Raw genomic sequence first — 25,335 nt, 5'->3', positions numbered from 1 at the left:
AGATTATCATACTAAATGAAGTAAGTCAGAAAGAGAAAGACAAATACCATATGATGTCTCTTATATGTGGAATCTAAAATATGACATAAATGAATGTCCATGAAATGGACACAGACTCACAGATATAGAGAACAGATTTGTGGTTGCCAAGGAGGGGGTGGAGGAGGGAAGAATTAGGAGTTTAGAATTAGGAGATGCAAAGTATTATATATAGAATGGATAAACAACAAGGTCCTACTGTAGAGCACAGGGAATTATATTCAATATCCTGTAATAAACCATAATGGAAAAGAATATGAAAAAATATATATATATCATTTATAATATATATACTTTTTCATATTCTTTTCATATTCATAAAATATATAAAAAGTATATGTATATCTGAATCACTTTGCTGTATAGCAGAAACTAACACAACATTGTAAATCAACTATACTTCAATAAATAAATTTTTTTAAAATTACTGATGGCAGACCTCCACTTCCAGCTGATACGGAATAACAAGGACTAGATTTATCCTCTTGCATGAAACAACTAAAACCCTGGACAGATATATGGTGCAGCAATTTCCAGGACATTAGACATGAGGTAACAGTGATCCTTGGGAGACAAGAAACCAGCATGATAGGTTCTAAAATTGCCCCAGATTATTCCCTTGCTAGAGTTTCCAGGCTGTAGCAGGGTGGGGGAAACAGAGTAGAGCCCACAGATTCCCTGGGTGAAGGAGGCAAAGGTGAGAGACCAGAGAGATCAAGGAAGCTGGAGTTCACAGGGCAGAAGACCTGAGAAAAAGAGGTACACAAAGGAGTCCAGAGATGTGTAGAAGTGTCCCCTCAAGTATCAGCAGAGTACTGATCAGTGTATGTGTTTGAGGAAACATCTGAGGCTACCCAAAATGATTTGAGGGAATAGTTCCCAGAGCTCACAGAGGCAGGAGTGAGTGCCCACTCTTGCCAGCTACACTGAAAAATCTCATAATTCATGGAGCACCAGGTAGAGTTCTCCGAAGGGTCTTGCCTCAACGGCGATAAATAATGAACCCTAGAATAAACGATGCTCTCGTCCCTCCTAACAAATCTTATAAGCAAGACCAAAAGTATCAAACTGTTTCCAATTAACTAAATTGCATCTCAAAACAAAGCTTAAGAATGGTCACAGGAATATAAAAATATCCAGCACCAACTGAATTAAAATCCACACTATCTGGCATCTAATAAAATGACTAGATATGCAAAGAAGTAGAAAAATATAACCCATGGTGAGGAAAAAGAAATCAATCAATCAAAATTGACTCAGAACTGACACAGATGTGTGAATGAGCAGACAAATACATTGAAACAATTATATAACTGTGTTCCATATGTCCGAAAGCCTGAGGAAAGACAGAATATGTTAAGTGGAGACATGGAAGATAATTTTAGAAAATCAAAATTCTAGAGATGAAAACTAAAATGTCTGAGATGGAAAATACACTGGATGAGATTCATGGTATATTAAATATTGCAGAAGAAAATATGAGTAACCATGGAGACACGACCCAAAATGAAAACTATAAAGCCACCAATCCAAGGCTCAATGAGCGTCAAGCACAAGAAATAAAACTTTACCAAGACACATCATAATAAAATTACTGAAAACCAATAGCAAAGAGAAAACTCTTAAAAGCTGACCTGACCCTTCAGGGCGGCAGCCCAAAGAAATCTGGCTGTCCGCCTGGCAGACTAAAATAGGTGACTCTGCTTCTGCCCCACCTGTGACAGGAACCAGAGAACATGAATGACTTTAGCCAAGCTTCTGAGAGACCTTTAAAAACACTAACTGCTCAGAGCAGGGCATCTTGTGTGGTTCATTCTGAATAAGTGTTGATGGATACGTGCTCATTAAGAGCAAGTCTTTGATGTGGGCTGATCTTGAGTTTACATTTGTTCATAATCTAGATCCAGTTTTATATTTAGGTACATGAATGTTTTGGTCACTTTTTAGATAATATTTATTTCATTTGCAGTTTGTGAAAAGTCATTCGGAGGAGACAGCGGCAAGAATAGCAAACACAGACTTGATACAGATGTGTAACGTGTTTCCCCATCCGTTTAAGGTAAGTCTCTCCAAAGCATAAAAGTTTTCCTCCTTTCCCCTTGAAGGAGAACGATTGGGCTTGTCAGTATCTGGAGTGGAAGAGTTTTCTTTTCTTCTGGCGATGCCAAAAGAAATAGATGGCAGATGCGCCCGAAGGCTCAGGTGTTGCAATAAAAACCTCTCTCCATGCCCAAGGCAGCAGCTGAATTGACTTTGGCCTGGACGTCGCCTCTGGACTTGGGTCAGGGATCCAGAAGAGAGGCCACGCCCTCTGAGTGCCGGCAGATCCAGAGACCCAGAAGAGGTAACACTGCCGGGTCTCGCCTGCTCGGGGGCCACATTGCTCTTCTACACCCTGCCCTAGCTCTCCTTCCTCAACCTCCAGCCAAGGGAGGAAAAGAAGGAGTCACAGAAGGGCCTCCCAGGAGTAAGAGCCACACGCATTCCCATTCATATGAGTTGGAAAGATGCCCCGCTTTCTCCCCTGCTAACCCCAGGGTCCAAGAACAACCTAGAAACACTTTTATGAATATTTTCCTTTGGCCTTCAGTCTCTCACAGGCCCCACTGATTTCTGGTTGAGAGTGGAGCCCCAAATCCAAGCACTAGCTGTTTCACTTTGATTTTTCATTCATTCATTCAGCAAATATTTATTGAGCACCTAATGAGAGTCAAGAACTCTCCTGGGAATTCAAGATGTGCAAAATCTGATATGCTCCCTCCCCTCATGGAGCTTATAGTCCAGTGCAAGAAAAATGCATGAATCAAACTATTGCACGAGATGATGGAAAATGGCAACAGTGACAGGTACACTACAAATGTGTGTGGTGGTGTGAGAGGAGTTGACCAAGGGTGAGTGGGGATAAGACCAATATGGTATATGTGCTTATTATACAAATGAGTACTTTATAATACATGGTTATTATATTTACGTGGAAATTGTGGCACATATGGTTTACCTAAAACCTTGTAACTTTGAGTGGTGTGATAACAGAATAGCATAGTAAGAGATTTGTAGTCAGAAGACATGAGTTTGCGTTCTAGCTCTCTGTCAGATGTGTGCTCACAGACAAGCTTTGAGCTCCTCTTTCGCTACGTGTAAAAGGGAAATAATACTACCTATTCCTCCTAACTTACAGATTTCTTGAAGAAATAAATAAGATGGCATATGTAGAAGCACCTGTAAACTCTATATAGATATAGGAAGATTCATTTTATCTTTATCAATGAGGCATACGTCCCCTGGCTTTGTTATTATCTAGGGACAGCATGTTGAGGTGATAAATTAGGGCTTTTCTCTTCCAGATTTTAGGATACCAGTACTAGCCCAGCATCCTTTAACATGAAGCTGCTTTTCCTTTTTTTTTAAATTAATTAATTTATTTATTTTTGGCTGCGTTGGGTCTTCGTTGCTGCGCACGGACTTTCTTTAGTTGTGGTGAGCGCGGGCTACTCTTCCTTGCAGTGTGCAGACTTCTCATTGCGGTGGCTTCTCTTGTTGCAGAGCACGGGCTCTAGGCGCACGGGCTTCAGTAGTTGTGGCACATGGGTTCAGTAGTTGTGGCTCACAGGCTCCAGAGCGCAGGCTCAGTAGTTGCGGCGCACGGGCTTAGTTGCTCTGCAGCATATTGGAATTTCGCGGACCAGGGCACAAACCCGTGTCCCCTGCATTGGCAGGCAGATTCTTAACCACTGCACAGCAAGGGAAGCCCCTGCTTTTCCTTTATGTGGCCCATAAAATCTGAACCCTTGGGGAAGGCCTGACTTTAGCATATGGCTCGAAACCAAAAGATGGGGAAGATGGGGCCAAAGGCAGTCAGGGAGCATGGAGACTCGGTGTCCCTTTACAGCATCACCGCTTGCCAGGAGGGCAGGTGTGGTGTCCCCTGGGGCCCAGGTGAGGGTCTGAGACTCTGGAAGAGGAGGTGCAGGAGTAGAGGGGAACGTGAACACCAGGCAGGTCCCAGCTGGGAAATAAAATGGGTCAAACCAGGAGCACTTCTTACTCACAAATCAAAGGGAAAGTCTCGGTGGGCAAGTCACCAGGAGCGTGCTGGCCGCCCGTCAAAGGAAAAACGGAAAGGCTTATAGACTTCCATGAAAACACATGCCCAGGGCTTCCCTGGTGGCGCAGTGGTTGAGAGTCCGCCTGCCGATGCAGGAGACACGGGTTCGTGCCCCGGTCCTGGAAGATTCCGCATGCCGCGGAGCGGCTGGGCCCGTGAGCCATGGCCACTGAGCCTGCGCGTCCGGAGCCTGTGCTCCGTAACGGGAGAGGCCACAACAGTGAAACGCCCGTGTACCGCAAAAAAAAAGAGAGAAAAAAAAACACATGCCCAGAAGTAAGCAGAGTTGTTTTCCCTGATGAGAAGATGGGAGAAGGAGGCAGTGCTGCCTCTGTTCCCTCAGGAGCATCTCACTCATTGTAGCACATTCTGCAGGGCAACAGTGTCTCATCACACATGCCTTGCAGCTCCAAGCATAACAGCTCATACTTGTTGTAAGATTTGAACTGAATCAAACTCAAGGTGAACAAAAAGAAATCAATTCATAACTGTTTTCTGAGCACACAACATGTACAACGAACTCTGTCGAGTGTGTCCAAGGTGAGACTGTAAAGAAAGGAGGATGTAATATATTTTATTTAATACGTTGTTCATTGATTTATACCTTATTTATAATTTTTCAATATTTAGACATATGGTACTGGGTCTCCATCTGTACCCTTACCACAAGTCCTGCAATGGTGAAGAGAAAACTTGGCCTCAGAGAATTATTTTAAGTAGCACCATGATAAATTAGTGCTAGCGAGAGAAGTTCCACAATCTAGCAGGCTTACTAATTGCGTCCTTAATGTATATTGGTGAATTAAGTGTTTAGAAGCCAATATTTATGATAGCCTTTTTCTGACAAAATGCCCATTAACAGAATGGGAATTTATAGAAAGTACTTTTTCTTTTAAAATATTTAGATATTCAATAAAGGTTTCTTGATATCGCCATTAAAAAAAAAAAAGCAAAGAAAAGGCTAGGCCTTTGGTGCTAGAGGCAGAGAAACAGGCAAGGCCTCACCAGATCATTTGGGGCACAGTTTGCCAAAATTCTCTACCTGCTTAATGCCCCTGCTGCGCACGCTCTAAGCCTCATTCTCTCACCTTGCCAGCAATTGTCTTTCAGCAATGTTGTCTTTTGCTTAAATCGGTCAGAATTCATGTCGGTGGCATGCAACTAAGTACACTTAATGCAGAAAAGACTCTTCAGCGGCCTGTGAGTTAGCCGAATGGCACGGAACCATCTCAATAAAATAAAGCTCCTTCGTCTGCTAGCAGCTTCTATTCAGGATCCTGATTCTCAGTTTATGAAAGCTGCAGCCTTTCCAGGGCTCGCATGATCCAGGGAGAGTAAACTGCTCTCTGTAATCAGAGGCACAGTCAGAGGCCTCTGGGGATTGGAACCTGCACAGCTGTGGGTCTGGGAAATATTGTTCTGGCTGTTTCCAGCTAAGGCCTTAAGCCTGAGTCACCTTTGGGACTTATATGCAAAGGATCACTCTCTAGTCACAGGTTCAGACATCCCATCTCTGGGAGGTCTCAAAAGTGAAAAGTTGGAGAGACTTAGACCCAGAAGAAAAAACAATTGACAAGAGCGTACCATGCCTTGGTAGGGCCTCTCTCACCCAGATTTCAACTAAGGTCTTCCCCATCTTGTGCCATGATCCCAAATACATTAGGGATCCCTATCTTATGGCATTATAAACTATTCTAGAACTGTACATAAAAACACACACACTCTTAAATACACCCCACTCCACACACACACACACACACACACACACACACACACACACATACATTTTATTTACATAAGAGGAAGGCAAAGACCATCAGGAAAGTCGCCCATATGTTCCTTGTGATTATTGATTAGTGGTAAGATTATAGGTGATTTTTTTTTCTCCGCTTATTTGTACTTCCTACCTTTTCAACAATAAACAGATTGTATTTATGTAAAAGTCAAGAAGCATGAAAAAGAGAAAAGGGAAAAGGGAGGAGTTCAAATCCTACAACTGAGAGTTTAAGATTTACACATGAGCACTAGATTAACACTCATGAGTCTCCTCAACTGATAAACTCGGGCAAAATCTTATTAGTTCCATGTGTTGAGAACTTCAGCATTCTAACAGACTCAAAGTTGCCCTGGAATCACCCCCTTGATTATGTGTCAATATTTCCCTCAAAAACATAGTTAATAATCTTGTCTCTATCATTGTGCCAATTGTGTTGACTTGTACGTGTTTTCATTCTACGGAGCTTTATTGAGGATTCTTGGACGCATTATAAACATGCATCACTCGATCTCCCATACAGAAGCCTTTTTTTCTCACTCTTTATTAATCTGAAGAATATTAGAGGCCCTTTGTCTTCAGCTAGAAATTATTTATCAGGTTGCAGAACAAGCAGAGAATCCTCACTTGGTGTGTTCTCACCTAAAGTTTGGAAGCTAACTTGAAATTCAGGCCTCAGTCTTCCTTCCATTCAACTTCAGGGACATCCTCATGGCTCTCAGAGAGATTTTTTTCTCCCCTTCTATTTCAAAGAAGTTTGTAATCATTTGCCAAAGCTAATATGTTTATGATGGAAACATATTATAAGTTCTCAACCTAAATTTGCCTCATTGTTTGTAGGGACAAAAAGTCAAGATGCCAAATAAGCTGGTATTCTATACTAAAAGGAAATCTGAAATCAGTCTCTACAGTTATGGAGCCTGTAGAGTTCTCCATGTGGGGCTCAGAGGGAGAATGAAAAGTCCAGAAGAATAAGTATCTGCAGAAGGTGGGCACAGGAAGAGGCAAATCATTTTTCACAGTTTCATTTAAGCAGCAAGAGCTAGATGTAGGAAGTATGGGAGGAGACTGGTTACAAGCATGATTCTGGCAATCAAACAGATCTGGATGCAAAATCCAATCCCACCGTACATCAGCCTTATGATCTTGAAGAAAGTACTTCATCTCTCTGTGCCCGGACTTCCTCATCTATAAAAAGGGAATTCTAATAGTATCTGTTTCAGAGTTCTTTTTTTTCCTGTTTGCTTTTACACCTTTGTTTTGTTCTGTTTTATTTTTAAGGATGCACTAAGACATACCACATAGAGTACCAAGCACCAGATCGTAGTTCTCAATGAACATTGGTCTTTCAAACTCTATCTGGGGGATACTTCCAGTCGTCATGGATTAACAGGAATCAGGTTTACCCTCCTGCCTGGACAACTTAAAAACCAGTCAAAATTTTTTTCTTTTGTTTTTTTGCGGTACGCGGGCCTCTCACTGCTGTGGCCTCTCCCGTTGCGGAGCACAGGCTCAGGACGCACCGGCTCAGCGGCCATGGCTCACGGGCCCAGCCGCTCCGCGCCATGTGGGATCTTCCCAGACCGGGGCACTAACCCGCGTCCCCTGCATCGGCAGGAGGACTCTCAACCACTGCGCCACCAGGGAAGCCCCCAGACAAAATTTTTGAAGCAAAACTTTCAAGACATTGGACACAAAGCAACAAAGGACAATGATCCCTAATTTGATCATTCCAATCAAATTTCCCAGGTGTTTTTTTTTTTGTTGTTGTTGTTAAAATTTACAAACTGATTCTCAAATTCACATAGAAATAACTTTGACAAAGAAAAATAAATTTGGAAGACTTCTATTACGTTAAGACTTATTTAAAAGCTACAGTAATTAAAACTGTATATTATTGGTGTCCAAGTAAACAAAGATCAATGTAACAAAATATAGAGTACAGAAATAGACCCACACATGTATGGTCAACTGGTTTTTTTTACAAAGGCACAAGGGAAATTCAGTCTGGAAAGAATAGTATTTTCAACAGATATTTTGGCGTCAAGTGGATATCCATATGCCAAAAAAAAAAGCTAACTTGAATTCATATCAAATCTCACACCAAATACAGAAATTAACTCAAAATGGATCATAGATCCAAGTGTAAAACCTAAAACTAAAATTTCTAGAAGAATACATAGGAAAAAATATTTGTAACCATGAGTTAGGCAACAATTTCTTAGGTAACATCAAAAGCAAGAGCCTTAAATGAATAAAAATGTATAATTTTTTTGATCTGCATCAAAATTAGGAATGTCTCTCCTTTGAAAGACACTGTTATGAGAATAAAAAGAAAATTCACAGATTAAGAGAAAATATTTGCAAATCATATATCTGATAAAGAGTTTACATCCACAATTTGTAAAGAATCTTCTAAACTAAATAGTAAAAAAATAAGCAATCAAATAAAAAGTCAACAAAGAAACCAAGAAACTTCATCAAAGAAGATATATGGATGCAATAAAAAGAAAGAAGAAAGAAGAGCATATCCTCAGCATCCTTTGTCATTAGTGAAATGTGAATTAAAACCATGGTGAGATACCACCACTACATACCTACTAGAATAAGAAAGACTGACCTTACCAAGAGTTGGTAAGAATATGGAGCAACCAAAACTCTCATACACTGCTCAAGGAATGTAAGACGGTATAACATTTTGGAAAGTAGTTTGTTAGTTTCTTAAAAATTTAACCATCCAGCTACCATATGACCCAGACATCTCACGCCTAAGTATTTACCCAAGAGAAATGAAAGCATATGTTCACAACAAAGACTTGTACACAAATGTTTATAGCGTTATTTGTAATAGCCCAAGACTGGAAACAATCCAAATGTCTAATAAGTGAATGGATAAACAAATTGTGGTATATCCATACAATGGTATACTACTCAGCAATAAAAAGGAATGCACTATTGATATACACAAAGGATGAATCACAAAATAATTATACTGAGTAAAATAAGCTATACCAATAAAAGAGAGAGAGAGAAAGATGCTGTATGATTCCATATATATAAAACTCTAGAAATTTAAATGAATTTATGACAGAAAGCAGATAAGTGATTGCCTGGGGGCATGGAGAGTGCTGTGATGGAGGGATTATAAAGGAGCACAAGGACACTTTGGGGATTTGTAGACATGTTTATGATTTTGATTGTAATGATAGTCTCATGGGGATTTACATATGTCAAAAACTCATCAAAAGAGGGAAGAGATATGGGGATATATGTATAGCTGATTCACTTGGTTGTAAAGCAGAAACTAACACACCATTGTAAAGCAATTATACTCCAATAAAGATGTTAAAAAAATTTTAAAAATTTTAAAAATGAAGCAACATGGTAAAGAAAAAAAACTCATCAAATTGTACACTTTAAATAACTTTGTTCATAGTTAGTTATATCTCAATGAAGATTTTTTTTTAAACTCGTCTAATCATTTTTTAAAAGTCTGTGAAACGATGACTGTGCAATTTATTCACTGTAGCATTATTTTTAATAGAAAATTGAAAACGATCCATACCATTAATAAAGTTCTGGATAAATATGTTATGGGGCATCTATAAAGATCTCCAAGATGCTCTGATAAGGGCAAAAGACAAGGTCAGAAGATTCTTCTAGAGCTCTGATCTTGAGTAGACATTCACACTCCCTTCCATGAGTACTGAATGGGGAAGTCTGGAGGCTCCAGAATACTAGGGAACTATATTCAAGTGTTTATTTAAAGAAGCCCATTGATTTGGGATCCTGACTTTTGTCCTCTGCAATTTAAATTAAAAGTTTATATTTACATGTGTGTGTTTAAATGTTAGAGATAAGAATCTGTATTCATTACCAATATATTCGATATATTATATATTTGCTCATATATATATAAAGATATTCTAGAAGGATTCCAAAAAGTGGAAAACCATGGAAAAGAAATAGGCAGATGGAATAAGTACAGCAAGGAGCTTTTAAAAATTAACTTGATAATCTATATCAAAATCTTTCTGAATCTTTAAAAAAATAGAAAACTTCTGCCTAGGGACTGAGGAAAAGGAGAATTTCTAATGAAAACTCTGAAAAGGTATATTTATTCAGAAATCTGGAACTAAGACCTCACAGCTTCCTCATCCAAGAGAAAAAGTACATAAAATAACGAGACTTCAAAGATGCAGAATCTTTTTTGGGACTTTTCCGCCTAGTTTCTTAGACCTTTTACTGAATTTCACAAAGCTTATTTCAGTTCCAGTTTTCTGATATAGCCTGCTGAAATTTTAGTCTTGTAATACCTTCATAAAATGGATTAAAAGTGCTAACCACTTCATAGTTATTGGTATATTCCTAATAGATAATGACCAATATTCAAGACGTTTATCTGTTCTTCTCTTTTTCTGTTTCTCCCCCTCTTGCCAGCCCCTGTCTTACTTTCTTGTAGGTCAGATATTAAACAGTCAATGTCAAAAGTTACTTGCAGGCAAATAAGGAAATAAAATCATTGTTATTTTTTTCAAACAATTGTTTAGTTCCAGAATCCATACGAAAATGAGCGGTCAACTGTGCTTAACCTTATTAAATGAAAAAAGAAAGGATAATGCAAGCATCACACACACAAAAATAAAGGAATTATTAAATCTCATTTATAGTACCATGAAATCTATACAATTCAGCTGAAAAACATTTGCCCACGGATGGCTGCCTCATTGTGAGCAGATGTTGCCTTCAAAGAATTTTAGACAACAGTGCGTGAAGAGCTTTCCAAATACAATTTAAATGTATACATCTATATTTATATGTTACCCAATGTCCAGTGGCATAGATACATTTTTTTATCTGGGATTCAATTTCTTCATGATTGCCTTGATCTGTGTAATAAGTTTCAAGTAATTGTGACCTTCACCATATCCCAAAACTAAAAGGATTTGGCAAGAAATAAATAAAAGTTTGATTTTTCTCTTCATTCATCACTCATCAAGGTTATTATTTGCAATTTGTTTGGTTCTTTATTTCTTTGGCTCAACATCTGTTTTATTGGAAAGACATATGTGATGTAGAGAAAATTAAACCAGGATTATTTCCTGGCAATCAACAACCAAGAGTGAATACTAAATTTGTTGGTCGTTAAAGCCTTAAAGAGTATTTGGAGGAAGGAGTATTTCTTTCTCTTATTTCATTTACAGTGGAAAATCAAAAAGTGGATTCTGAAGGAATCATCTCCTAATGATTTTTTTTTTTTTATGTTTTTATTTTCTCTGTGAATCTAGTGGAGACTGCACATTTCAGCAGAGATGGCCAACACACTGAGTTTTATAAAGGGACAATTCGGAGTTTATTTTCTTAAATGGGTTTATACTTCATATATAGTCCCCCTTTTTCTTTTAAGAAAACAAATGTCATTGGCTTTTGCCCATGTAGGAAAGTGTATAAGTTTATTTTGTACATAGGTTTTTTCTGAAACCTAGTTTCTATAACTTGGTTCCAGAGCCAGCTTCATGGGTGTGTGATCTGTCCAGTAACACAGGGCCCCTCACTCTGAAGGGCCCAATGCTTGAGTTAATGCTCTGCTGTCGCCATCTTAGTACTCTTAATAATTAGAACAAGGGACCTCACATTTTCATCTTGAGCTGGGCCCCCCAAATGATGTAGCAGGCATGCTCAGTTCATGTAAACAATCATCAAAGTTCTAGTGAAAGAGTATCCTGGGCCTTATGAAGTAAAATAGAGGACATTTATTGAGCATTAGGTGCTGTTCTAAGAACTTTATGGGTATTAATTAATTTGAGCCTTAAGAAAACCACTACAAGGCACCTGTGATTGTAGGCATCATTTTACAGATGCAGAAACTGAAACACAGAGGTTCATGAAATTAATCACTTGCTGAGTAAATTGAGGGGCCAGAATTAGATCCCAGACAGCCTGACTCCAGAGCCTGCTATGTTAAAAGTAGTGAGAGCAGTTAAAGATCATTTCAGAATCATGTGGCTTCCGTAACAGAGTGCCAATCTTGTTTTGTGCCTCTATTTCCCATTTCCCTAGTTTCAGACTTTATCTGGGTAACCAGTATGCTGTAGATGTTTGATTTAGCAGAATTTATAGGATGCCCCCATTTCTTTGATCCATGAAGGATCCCACCTGGAAGTATATCCACAGACCAAAGGATCACATTCTAATTCTTTTGGGAGCACCCATGTTACCATCAAAGCACCTGGGGTGTTTAAGGTTAACTTCCTAATTCACATATTTGCTAATCCAGAAGATATTCTTACTTTTTACTTCTTATTTAAGATGGACTCAGTTCTTTGGCTGAACTAAAAATGCATATTGCCCCATAAAACTTGCTTCAGCAGACTTCTAATTAGTTTGCCTTCTGTCAGCAATGGGGAAACCAGCTTCTGGACACTAATATTTTTCAGGCAGGGAAGGTAATAAAATCTGGCAGTCAGCAACTATGAATAAAAACAAAGAAAGCAGAAAGGAAGTCCCATTTTGTGAGACATGGCAACTCAAGGCCAAAACATCCATGTGGTAAGGGATTTACTTAAAAGTATTTTCTAACAAAGAAAAGAAGATGTAACATAAATACCTCACTGGAGGGAACATGATTGAAGGTGATAAAAAAGATTGCCAACATACATCCAGTGAAGGCAATGAGAAGAGTTTAGCCTGGTGGCTATGAACTCTATAGCCTTAAGACCCGGCTTTAAATCCTGGCTTTATCACTTAATAGAAAGTGAAATCTTAGACAAGGTTTTATTTTTTTTGGCTGTGTTGGGTCTTCTTTGCTGCACGGTCTTACTCTAGTTGCCGTGAGCAGGGGCTACTCTTCATTGCAGTGCGTGGGCTTCTCACTGCGGTGGCTTCTCTTGTTGTGGCATGCGGGCTCTAGGGCACTCGGTCTTCAGTAGTTGTGGCACGCGGGCTTCAGTAGTTGTGGCTCGAGGGGTCTAGAATTCAGGCTCAGTAGCTATGGTGCACGGGCTTAGTTGCTCCATGGCATGTGGGATCTTCCTGGACCAGGGCTCGAACCCGTGTCCCCTGCATTGGCAGGCGAATTCTCAACCACTGCACCACCAGGGAAGTCCCGGCAAGGTTTTCTTTTATGTAAAATGAACACCTACTATGTGCCAAGAGTTGTGCAAGTGTCAGAAAAGAAAAAGCAACCCAACATGTTGCCTGCTTTTAAGACGTTTCCATCTAGAGTGATACTAGTAGAATACTACTATTGCACATATATACAATATGTATAGAAGATGGTGAGTTCTAGCATCACTCAGTAGTCCACCTCTCTGAGGAACTGGTTATAACCTTGCCGAGGGTTAATAGAACGACTTGCAGTGGGATGTCCATTTCTGGCTTCTGAGACCTCACTTCCAATGACACAAAGAGCTCATTCTGCTTAAACACTCCTCAGGAGTGCTTACCAGGGCAGTGGTAGACCCGACACTGGGCTTCAGCAGCTAATGGTGTTTAGGGTTCTTCCCTTGAAGCATCTGAAGTACGGGGTTCATGAAGATGATGCTAAATATTCTCTTAGGGCTAAGACCATAAATTCAACTACAAAACTGGAACATTTTCAACCCTATTTCCCCATAATGTGAGTGTTTGGGGTTTTTTTAAAGTACTTTTCCAGTAAATTGCACACTGCTTGTCCACAGAAGTAAACAGCAGCTCAAGGGCAAATGATGAGCACCCGTGGCCTTCGGTGCATAAGTTGTAAGAACACTTCCCCCTCAAATGTCACCGAATTTCTGCAGCCAAGTTAAGCACCATATGTGTGCCACATTTATTCCCAGGGCAGCTGTTACTCTTATTGCCCCCAGCAAAGGTTATGAGTCACGTTTGGGTGACTCAGGGCTTCACAAATTGTGGTAAATGGAGTCAAATTTTCTTTTTCCTATGTGATTGAGCAACAAAAATCACTGTTCTTGATAACACAAACATGAGTGTTATGACATATGTTCACAGGGCCTCGAATAGGTTAATAGGTCCCTTTCAGGACATCTCCCATATTTTAAGGTCCATGTTTTTTCCAGCACTGACTTGGGTACCAGGCTTGAGTGATTTTTGTATTCCCTTGGTCTCTCCGCATTAAAATCTTAGGCTCTGGTCAAGTTCAGCTTTCCAATCCAAACCTCCAGCTAGATAAAAGAAAATGTGCTAGAGATGTAGCTAACCAAATCTGGAAAAGGGGTCTTAGGAGTGTGGATGAGGGGTGACCTCACTGGGATGGGTAAGAAGAAAATCTTCTTTATCATCGGTTTGGTGGATGTCTGGAAAACAAAAGGGCTGCAGTTATTCCCCTCCCTGCATCCAGGCCCTTTGCAATGTGATGCTGCAGCTCCTGCCATCATCAAGATACAGCCTGTTTCCCCAGTCCTTGGATCTGACCTGGCCTTGTAACTTGCTTTGGCCAATAGAATGTGGAAGAAGTGACAGTGTACAAGGACCTGCACTCTCCCCCTCTCCTTGACCTTGTGAACAAACCAGGGCAAACCTGCTAGAGAATGAAAGACCACTTGGTCCATGGTCAGCTGACTTGATTTACCAACTGTAATCCCAGCTGGTACCTATGGTACACATGGTACAGGGTCCAAGAGCCCCATGTGACAAAGTCCAGCCAAGATGAGCTTATTCATCTGCAGCTGACTCTGTACAGGCATGAGCAAGACCAGCTGACATCAACCAACCCTGGCCCAAATCATCAGAACCACACAGGTGCCCCACTGACCTGTGGGCAATAATATGTAGTTATTATCTTAAACTATGGAGGTTTGTTGTGGCTTGGTATACAGCAGTAACTACCTGATACAAGCATAATCACCACAATCATCTACATCATCAATAACCATCATTCATTTTCACATTTTTTTCCATATACCTTCTCATCCCACCCCCAGTTTCCCTTATTATTAACATCTGACATTAGTGTGGCACATTTGTTACAATGATGAGCTAATATTAATACATTATTATTAACTAAAGTCCATAGTTACATTAGGGTTCACTGTATTGCACCTTCTACAAGTTTTGACTAATGTATGATGACATGTATTTCCCATTATGGTATCATACAGGGTAATTTCACTGCCCTGAAAATCCCCTGTGCTCCTATTCATTCCTCCTTTCCTCCCCCACTGAGTCGCTGGCAACCACTGACCTTTTTACTGTCTCCATAGTTTTGTCTTTTCCAGAATGTCATGTAACTGGAATCATACAGTATGTAACCTTTTCAGATTGGCTCATTTGAACAGTTTCTATTTGTCTTGCACTGTGTTACTTTTCCTAAATGATCTCATTTAACCCCGGAGGGTGCTATTATTATGCTTAGTTTACAGAGGAGAGAACTGAACTCACAGATGAGTTAACTGGCCCAAGGACACACAGCTAATAAGTGCTGAGGCTCCAGAAACCCCATCCTTTCTGATTTTCGAGCCTAAACTCTTAATTATTACAGGAAAAGTTGCAAAGTGATGATCCAGAGGCCACATTCAGCCTACGGTTTTGTTTCATTTGGCTCACCTGCTGTGTTAAATACCAGAAAATGTCAGCTTTTCTTTTAAATATTGTAGGGTGTGGCAATTTTAGGCCTGAGTTCTCACACTGCAGTTGTCTCAGCTTGGACTGGGTGGTTTAAACAACATTTATTCCTCACAGTTCCGGAGGCCAGAAGTCCGAGATCAATCAAGGGGCCAGCAGACTGAGAAGCGAGAGCTCTCTTCCTTGTAAGGAGGATGGTCTGCCTAAAGGATGACAATTTCACTCAGCCAAACACCTTGATGGATTCTGGTCCTGAGAAAATGGGCCTGGGGGTACATTGGGAATAGGGGCTGGAGGGAACAGAGCTAGAGGAGCATGGAGTCCCTATGGGTACCTTGGGCCATATGCTGGTGAAGGAGAAAGAAAGGAAATTGAGAGAGAGGAAGAGCTAGCAAAGTGGCATGAAGCCTAGGCATTATATGGTGCGGCAGAGCTAATGAGAGGTGCTGGTGGTGATAGGTGTCTTAAAACATCTAAGACCAAGTGCTGGCAAGGATGTGGAGAAATTGAAACCCTTGCACACTTTAGTGGGAACTCAGAATGGTGCAGTATATAGAAATATAGAAAGCAATATGGGAGTTCTCAAAAATTAAAAAATAGAACTACCATATGACCCAGCAACCCCACTTCTGGGTGTATATCCAAAAGAATTGAAATCAGGATCTCAAAGAGATATCTATACCCCCACGTTCACTGCAGCATGATTGACAATAGCCAAGATATAGAGACAGCCCAAATGGCCAGATGAATGGATAAAGAAAATGTTTATATATATATATATATATATATATATATATATATATATATATACACACACACACACACACACACACACACACACACATACACGTACATAATGGAATATTATTCAGCCTTAAAAAACAAAGGAAATCCCACCATTTGTGACAACACGGATGAAACTAGAGGACATTACGCTAAGTGAAATAAGCCAATCATAGGACAAATGTGCATGATACCACCTATGTGAGGTATCTAAAAATAGTTAAATTTTTAAATCAACTATACTCCCATAGAAATTTTTTTTAAAAAAAGTTGTCAACCTCACAGAAACCAAGAATAGAATGGTAGTTGTCAGGGGCTAGGGAAGAGGGAAATGGAGAATTGTTTCTCAAAAGGTATAAAGTTTCTGTTATGCAAGATGAATAAGTTCTAGATATCTGCTGTACAGTACAGTATCTATAGCTAACGACACGGTATTGTGCACTTTCAAAATATGTTAATAGGATAGATCTCATGAAGTATTCCTACCAGAAAAAATAAAATGCAAAAGAACAAAGGAAATTTTTGGAGGTGAAACATATTTAGTACCTTGTTTGTGGTGATGATATCACAGGTGTATGCATATGTCCAAATTCATCAAGATATATACATTAAATGTATGCAATTTTTTGTATACCAATTATACCCCAATAAAGTTTAAAAAAAAGAATAAAACTATTTAATATGCAATTTCACACTGATTACTGTGCAGTGTGGTGTTATGGAACTCCCTCATACTAATTCATAGACCTTTAGTGAAAGTTCTATTACAGTCCACAGCTGTGTATTCACAATCGTTTGGGGAAGAGACATCAAGAGGAAGATTCTAAGTTTGGAGTAAAATGGGGCAAAGAAAATAGAAATAACACTAAGAGTCAGAATGTAAAACAAGACTTCAGAGGACACAGGAAATCAGAAGGAGAGACAATGAATTTCAGAATGTTGGGTGGACATTGAACTTTAGCTGAGGTCTTTATTTGCGGGCTCAGGCTATTTCTGTCTAGATCATAAGGGCTCAGGAGACTTCAGATGATATCTGAGTTACACAACCATTGTGTTTAATCAAGAATTTCCCACTGAAATCTCCCAGCTGGTTCCATTTGCCCTGCCCCAGGCAAATGCAAACCACAGGTATTTGACTCTAGCTGGGGAGCAGAGTGTCCAGACAGAATAAATGCATGGGCCTTGATAGTGTATTTTCCCAACAATCTCTGCAATTAAAGAAGTTTGTAATCCAAGATTTGAATAAGTAGTTGTATGAGAGAAGATGGAATCTGTCTGAGGTTTCTAGATGAAGTATAAATAACAGAAATCCTTAAATTGCACTGAGCTTTTTACTTTTAAAAGTATGTCTTCAGAGTACAGGACATTTTGCTATCTTGACCTAGTGGAAATTTTTATCCCAAGCTCTTGATACTAAAGACTATTTCTGCTCATGGAACATTCTCCAGGATAGATCATCTCTTGGGTCACAAATCAAGCCTTGGTAAATTTAAGAAAATTGAAATCGTATCAAATATCTTTTCTGACCACAACGCTATGAGACTAGATATCAATTACAGGAAAAAATCTGTAAAAAATACAAACACATGGAGGCTAAACAATACACTACTAAATAACCAAGAGATCACTGAAGAAATCAAAGAGGAAATAAAAAAATACCTAGAAACAAATGACAATGAAAACATGATGACCCAAAACCTATGGGATGCAGCAAAAGCAGTTCTCAGAGGGAAGTTTATAGCAATAAAATCCTACCTCAAGAAACAAGAAACATCTCAAATAAAAAACCTAACCTTACACTAAAACAATTAGAGAAAGAAGAACAAAAAACCCCAAAGTTAGCAGAAGGAAAGAAATCATAAAGATCAAATCAGAAATAAATGAAAAAAATGAAGGAAACAAGAGCAAAGATCAATAAAACTAAAAACTAGTTCTTTGAGAAGATAAACAAAATTGATAAACTATTAGCCAGACTGGTCAAGAAAAAAAGGGAGAAGACTCAAATCAATAGAATTAGAAATGAAAACGGAAAAGTAACAACTGACACTGCAGAAATACAAAGGATCATGAGAGGTTACTACAAGCAACTATATGCCAATAAAATGGACAACCTGGAAGAAATGGACAAATTCTTAAAAGCACAACCTTCTGAGACTGAACCAGGAAGAAATATAAACAGACCAATCAAAAGCACTGAAATTGAGACTGTGATTAAAAATCTTCCAACAAACAAAAGTCCAGGACCAGATGGCTTCACAGGAAAATTCTATCAAACATTTAGAGGAGAGCTAACACCTATCCTTCTCTAACTCTTCCAAAATATAGCAGAGGGAGGAACACTCCCAAACTCATTCTATGAAGCCACCATCACCCTGATACCAAAACCAGACAAAGATGTCACAGAGAAGAACTCTACAGGCCAATATCACTGATAAACATAAATGCAAAAATCCTCAGCAAAACACTAGCAAACAGAATCCAACAGCACATTTAAAGGATCATACACCATGATCAAGTGGGGTGTAACCCAGGAATGCAAGGATTCTTCAATATACACAAATCAATCAATGTGATACACCATATTAACAAATTGAAGGAGAAAAACCATATGATCATCTCAATAGATGCAGAAAATGCTTTTGACAAAATTTAACACCCATTTATGATAAAAACTCTTCAGAAAGTAGGCATAGAGGGAACTTACCTCAACATAATAAAGGCTATATATGACAAACCCACAGCCAACATCATTCTCAATGGTGAAAAACTGAAACCATTTTCACTAAGATCATGAACAAGACAAGGTTGCCCACTCTAACCACTATTATTCAACATAGTTTTGGAGGTTTTAGCCACAGCAATCAGAGAAGAAAAAGAAATAAAAGAAATCTAAATCAGAAAAGAAGAAATAAAGCTATCACTGTTTGCAGATGGCATGATACTATACTTAGAGAATCCTAAAGATGCTACCAGAAAACTACTAGAGCTAATCAATGAATTTGGTGAAGTAGCAGGATACAAAATTAATGCACAGAAATCTCTTGCATTCCTATATACTAATGATGAAAAACCTGAAAGAGAAATTAAGGAAACACTCCCATTTACCACTGCAACAAAAAGAATAAAATACCTAGGAATAAACATACCTAAGGAGACAAAAGACCTGTATGCAGAAAACTATAAGACACTGATGAAGGAAATTAAAGATAGTACAAACAGATGGAGAGATATACCATGTTCTTGGATTGGAAGAATCAAAGTTGTGAAAATGACTCTACTACTCAAAGCAATCTACAGATTCAATGCAATCCCTATCAAACTACCAATGGCATTTATCACAGAACTAGGACAAAAAATTTCACAATTTGTATGGAAACACAAAAGACCCCGAATAACCAAAGCAATCTTGAGAAAGAAAAACGGAGCTGGAGGAATCAGGCTCCCTGACTTCAGACTACACTACAAAGCTAGAGTAATCAAGACAGTATGGTACTGGCACAGAAACAGAAATATAGATCAATGGAAAAGGATAGAAAGCCCAGAGATTAACCCACACACCTATGGTCACCTTATTTTTGATAAAGGAGGTGAGAGTATACAATGGAGAAAAGACAGTGGTGCTGGGAAAGCTGGACAGCTACATGTAAAAGAGTGAAATTAGAACACTCCCTAACACCATACACAGAAATAAACTCCAAATGGATTAAAGACCTAAATGTAAGGCCAAACACTGTAAAACTCTTAGAGGAAAACATAGGCAGAACACTCTATGACATAAATCACAGCAAGATCCTTTTTGACCCACCTCCCAGAGAAATAGAAATAAAAACAAAAATAAACAAATGGGACCTAATGAAACTTAAAAGCTTTTGCACAGCAAAGGAAAACATAAACAAGACGAAAAGACAACCCTCAGAATGGGAGAAAATATTTGCAAATGAAGCAACTGACAAAGGATTAATCTCCAAAATTTACAATTAGCTCATGCAGCTCAATATCACAAAAACAGACAACCCAAACCAAAAATGGGCAGAAGACCTAAATAGACATTTCTCCAAGGAAGATATACAGATTGGCAACAAACACATGAAAGGATGCTCAACATCACTAATAATTAGAGAAAGGCAAATCAAAACTACAATTAGATAGCACCTCACACCAGTCAGAATGGCCATCATCAAAAAATCTACAAACAATAAATGCTGGAGAGGATGTGGAGAAAAGGCAACACTCTTGCACTGTTGGTGGGAATGTAAATTGATACAGCCACTATGGAGAACAGTATGGTATGGAGGTTCCTTAAAAAACTAAAACTAGAACTACCATATGACCCAGCAATCCCACTACTGGGCATATACCCTGAGAAAACCATAATTCAAAAAACGTCATGTACCACAATGTTCATTGCAGCTCTATTTCCAATAGCCAGGACATGGAAGCAACCTAAGTGTCCATCGATAGATGAATGGATAAAGAAGATGTGGCACATATATACAATGGAATATTACTCAGCCATAAAAAGAAACGAAATTGAGTTATTCGTAGTGAGGTGGATGCACCTAGAGTCTGTCATACAGAGTGAAGTAAGTCAGAAAGAGAAAAACAAATACCGTATGCTAACACATATATATGGAACCTAAAAAAAAAAAGGTTCTGAAGAACCTAGGAGCAGGACAAGAATAAAGACGCAGACATAGAGAATGGACTTGAGGACACAGGGAGGGGGAAGGGTAAGCTGGGACGAAGTGAGAGAGTGGTATGGACTTATATACACTACCAAATGTAAAACAGATAGCTAGTGGGAAGCAGCCGCATAGCACAGGGAGATCAGCTCGGTGCTTTGCGACCACCTAGAGGGGTGGGTCGGGGGAGTGGGAGGGAGATGCAAGAGGGAGGGGATATGGGGATATATGTATATGTATAGCTGATTCACTTTGTTATAAAGCAGAAACTAACACACCACTGTAAAGCAATTATACTCCAATAAAGATTTAAATAATAAAGACTATTTCTCTATACGTTTCAATCAGAATGATACGAATATTGATAAATTTCCATATACTTGTTTCAGAAAATATAATTATCAGTTAGGCATTATATTCAGCTGTGAGTAAACTGATACCTGAAAAAAACTAGTGTATTGATCACACAAGAATGTATTCTCTTTTGTAGAAGAAGTCTGGAGTGAGGCCCTCCAGGGATCACATGGTGATTCAGAGTTTATCGCTTCCATATAAATACAGGAGCTTCCTTTGCATATCAGACTAAGAAGAGGCCTTTTGTGACTTCACCAGAACTGCTGAACACTTTAATAATCTAAGGGTCCAATGTTCTGCCTCCTTCCATAACTGCTGTCTCATGCGAGTCTCTCCTGAGGTAGGTCTGGAGACATTATTACCTCCCTCGCACAAACCATGAAAGATAAAGGATGTGGGTCATGAACCAGGAAGTGGCAGTTCTCTTTCCACCGAGTGAATGAGTATGAAAAGCTCCAGATTTGCCACCAAAGACTGGACAAACAGCTTCTCTGGGACAATGGACACATCATGGGCACTGCTCTCAGGACACACTGAGGTTTCTCACTTCAACCAAACAGTAAGTTCCTGGGCAGAGAATGCCCCCATCCAGGCCAAGCAAGGCCTGGGAGAAAGAACCCAGCTGGCCTGGGTCTCAGTGTTCTATTCCCCCTAAGCGTCCACAACCCTGTTAAAGCTCCAGACCCCACTTCTTATTTCATTGTGTGGCAAGGACAATTTATTTGCAGCTTTCTCAACTCTCACAAGGCCTCACTGTAGCTCTGTTGATCTGATTTAATTAAAATAAATTCCTGAGAAAACTCATACAAAGAACTTGACCTATAACAATATGCATTGTTCTCTTTTGCTAATTTACTGGAAAAACGTACTTAAACCCATTGAACCCGACAGATTGCAGATCCAAGTGTATGATCATCCAAAACTTTATTTCTCACTTCCTAAACTAGTTATATAGTCAGGTTCAGGTTCACAGGAAACCCCCAGATCTCATGCAACTTTTTCAGAGTCCAGAGATGTGAGCTGTGTTCCCTTTAAGATGGACTGGAAATCTAGCATGGAAATGATGTTTCTAAATCAGATTCTCTCACTCTGTGGGCTCCAGCTGCTCAAATTTCATGAGGATGACTTCTCAGGGCCTTCAGATCTCATTTCACATCAAGCAAAATCTGGTCTTGATTAAAGTAGCAGTGAGGAAAGCATACGGCAGTCAGAGATGCAGAGACTGAGCAATCAGCCCCTACAGGTTCACACTGAAGAAAGTAAGAGCCCATAAACTGTCTGCATTGAAGTTGGGCTCTGAATGAAACATGAGCTTGCACAGTCCCTGTGTTTATATATTTGAGTTAATTGAGTTTTTAATTATTAAAAGTGAGTCGAGCCAGGCAAGGGATTTAGTGAGCTCAGTATTACAATAACACATAGAGGCAAACTTTGTCTCTGAGGGTCGGGACTCTCTGTTGTCACGTATTTTAATAGGAAAAGAAGGGGTTGGAGCTGAGACCATGCACAAGTTACTAAGCTTTTGCATCTGCAGAGTGGAAGGAATAATGCCTTTAGCTTTCGAATTCCGTTAGGACTAGACAAAACACTGCTTCCGGGAAACGCTGCAAGAACTAGCCATGCAAAGAGGAAATGGAGCTTCTCTTCCTGTCGTCAAAGCTACAGGCCAGACCAGACCAGAAATTACACTGGTTACTTCTACAGACATGGCATGGGGAGAGCATTTGCGGAGAGGTCTCATTACAGAAGGAATCGATTCACAGGTCTTGTCCTAAATGTTCAGAGTTCTTTACGCTCAGGAGAAAAGCTTTAGAGGTGAAGTTCCCCAGCTTCATAAATTGTTTGCTTTTTTATTTTAATGGTGTAGAATATTTCAAAACAGTACGATAGTATTGCAGCAGGGTGCTCCTGTTTTTTAAGATGTCTGCATCCTTTCCTGCCAAAACAATGTGCTATTCAGTCCTCTCTCTTATGCACAATCCTTAACTATTCTCAAAAATATTAATTCTTTCTAAAGAAACAGCGGTAATGTTTTTTCACCAAAGCCCAGAGCAGAACCATGTTTGCCCTGGCCGCCTGTATACTCTACAGTGGGTTTTCCTTGGCAAACAGTATCCTGCCTTCACTGACAGCTTCTCACAAGTAATATCCCAGGATTCCTAGAAGTGACCCTGCCTGGGAACGAAAACCAGAAAACTGAGAGCCTGGGAATCAGAGAAAGGGGCCGCAGCACTGGGGAAGAAAGGGACGGGGCTGGAGTGGGGTGTGCGGAGACGGAATGCTGAGCGTCGTCAGCAAGAGACAGCTTAACTTCTCCAGCTGCTTCTTCAATGTTCTACGGAGGTTTGGGTCCTCAACACATTTATCTAGTACCTGTTCTGCATTGTTTCAAATTTAGTTCTTAAAATATCCCATTTTATCCATCAAGAAAGTGCGTCTCTGGGAAGTTAAGTGAATTGCCCGAGTTCACAAAGGAAACCACAGGCAGCATAGGGATTCCCACCGCCAAAGAACTGATGCCAAGCCCTGGGCACTAGTTCCACAGACCAAACAACCTGGAAATGCTGCCCAGAGGGTCAAGAATTGGTTCCCATTGAGTCATGGAGCTATGGAAGGCTCAGCAGTTCTGGGGGATGGAGTGAGGGGAGGTAACAAGAGGGAGTGGACAGTTTGCTGTCAACTCAGAGGGAGCCGTACATGCTGAGACCTCCAGACCTACCCAGTAGTCTGCCACTCCTTTTATCCATGATTTTTATCCTACCAGTTTCTCTCCCTACCCCTCTCTCTCTGTGCTGGCTTCAAATACATCTCTTTCATCCACCCAAATCACTCTCTCCCTCCTCCTGGCGCCCAAAGGGAACTCCCACCTACTGGTAGGAAAGTCTTGTTGCAGCCAAGGATTCTTCTTAGTTAGGGTGAAGAAGGAGAGGGAGAAGAGGGAAGAAAGGAAAGGAGAGAAGGTAAGGAACCCAAACTGACGCCACATTTCTTCAAGATGGTACCTCCGCAGGGGCCACCATCAGGGAGTCCCTTCTTGTCTTCCTTCTGTATTCTCTTGTTCCTGACAGATCTCCCTGCAAGGCCCGGCATTCCTCAACAGAAACCAGGCCCTGCACAGCTCTAGCTAGTGACCATCCTCCAGCCCCAACATAATTGCAGGAGGAGCCACCTGTGGATGAGGTCATTCCTCTAACACACCCTGTGGGGCAATGGTGGAAGTTCTCATCCATCCAATGTCTCCAGGCTGGAGACTCGGATCCTTGGGGTGAAGTCTCCCACCTCCCTGAGATGTGGGGTTGGCCTGAGACCTGTCAGAAACCTCCCAAGCTCTGGACAGGGCTGCCTGAGTACAACATGGTCCCTGAGCAAACCTCTACTTGCAGCTGTGTGAGGCCCCGTGTCACTTCTCCCATGCTCCCAGGAGGAAGAGAACCACCAAGGACAGGCCTCAGAAAGCTAGAACACCCCCAGACACTTCATTTGACTTTGAGAGGGCAAACTCCTGGGAAGACTTTTTTCTCTCACAGGAATCATTGCAACCCACTTCTGAAGTTTCTGGACTGACAGTTATCTAAAAACTGGCATCAACTCAATTCTCATGCTACTCTCAGTAAGAGCAAATACTTTACTTCATGAGACATGAGTGAATTTTTTTTCAAAGAGTCATGGCCTGGGGTAGACTTTCTCTGGACACTTCCTCTCTGAGGCAGGGTCCCAGCAGGCAGACTTTACATATTCAGAGTAAAATTGCCCCCAGCCAAGACTCCAGCCTTTATCAGCACACGTTTGCATGCAGTACAGGGTGTGTGTCCATGTGTTTGTGAGCAGTTGACAGAATCTCTCACTCGGCTGGCTCTGGAATGCCTGTCTCTGAGTCATATACCAGCAGAGGAAGCAGCCCAGTGAAAAAGTATTGTCCTCACGTCACCTCCCAACCTCCCTCGGTCACTCTGGCCCTGCGTTTTGCACAGGGCATCGGCAGTCTGCTGCGCTCAAAGCTGAGCCCGAGGAAAAGTGATGGAGTGGATAACCCAGCT

Source organism: Tursiops truncatus, chromosome 5 (assembly GCF_011762595.2).
Source record: "Tursiops truncatus isolate mTurTru1 chromosome 5, mTurTru1.mat.Y, whole genome shotgun sequence".
NCBI lineage: Eukaryota > Metazoa > Chordata > Mammalia > Artiodactyla > Delphinidae > Tursiops > Tursiops truncatus.
This window is presented reverse-complemented; position numbering follows the sequence as displayed.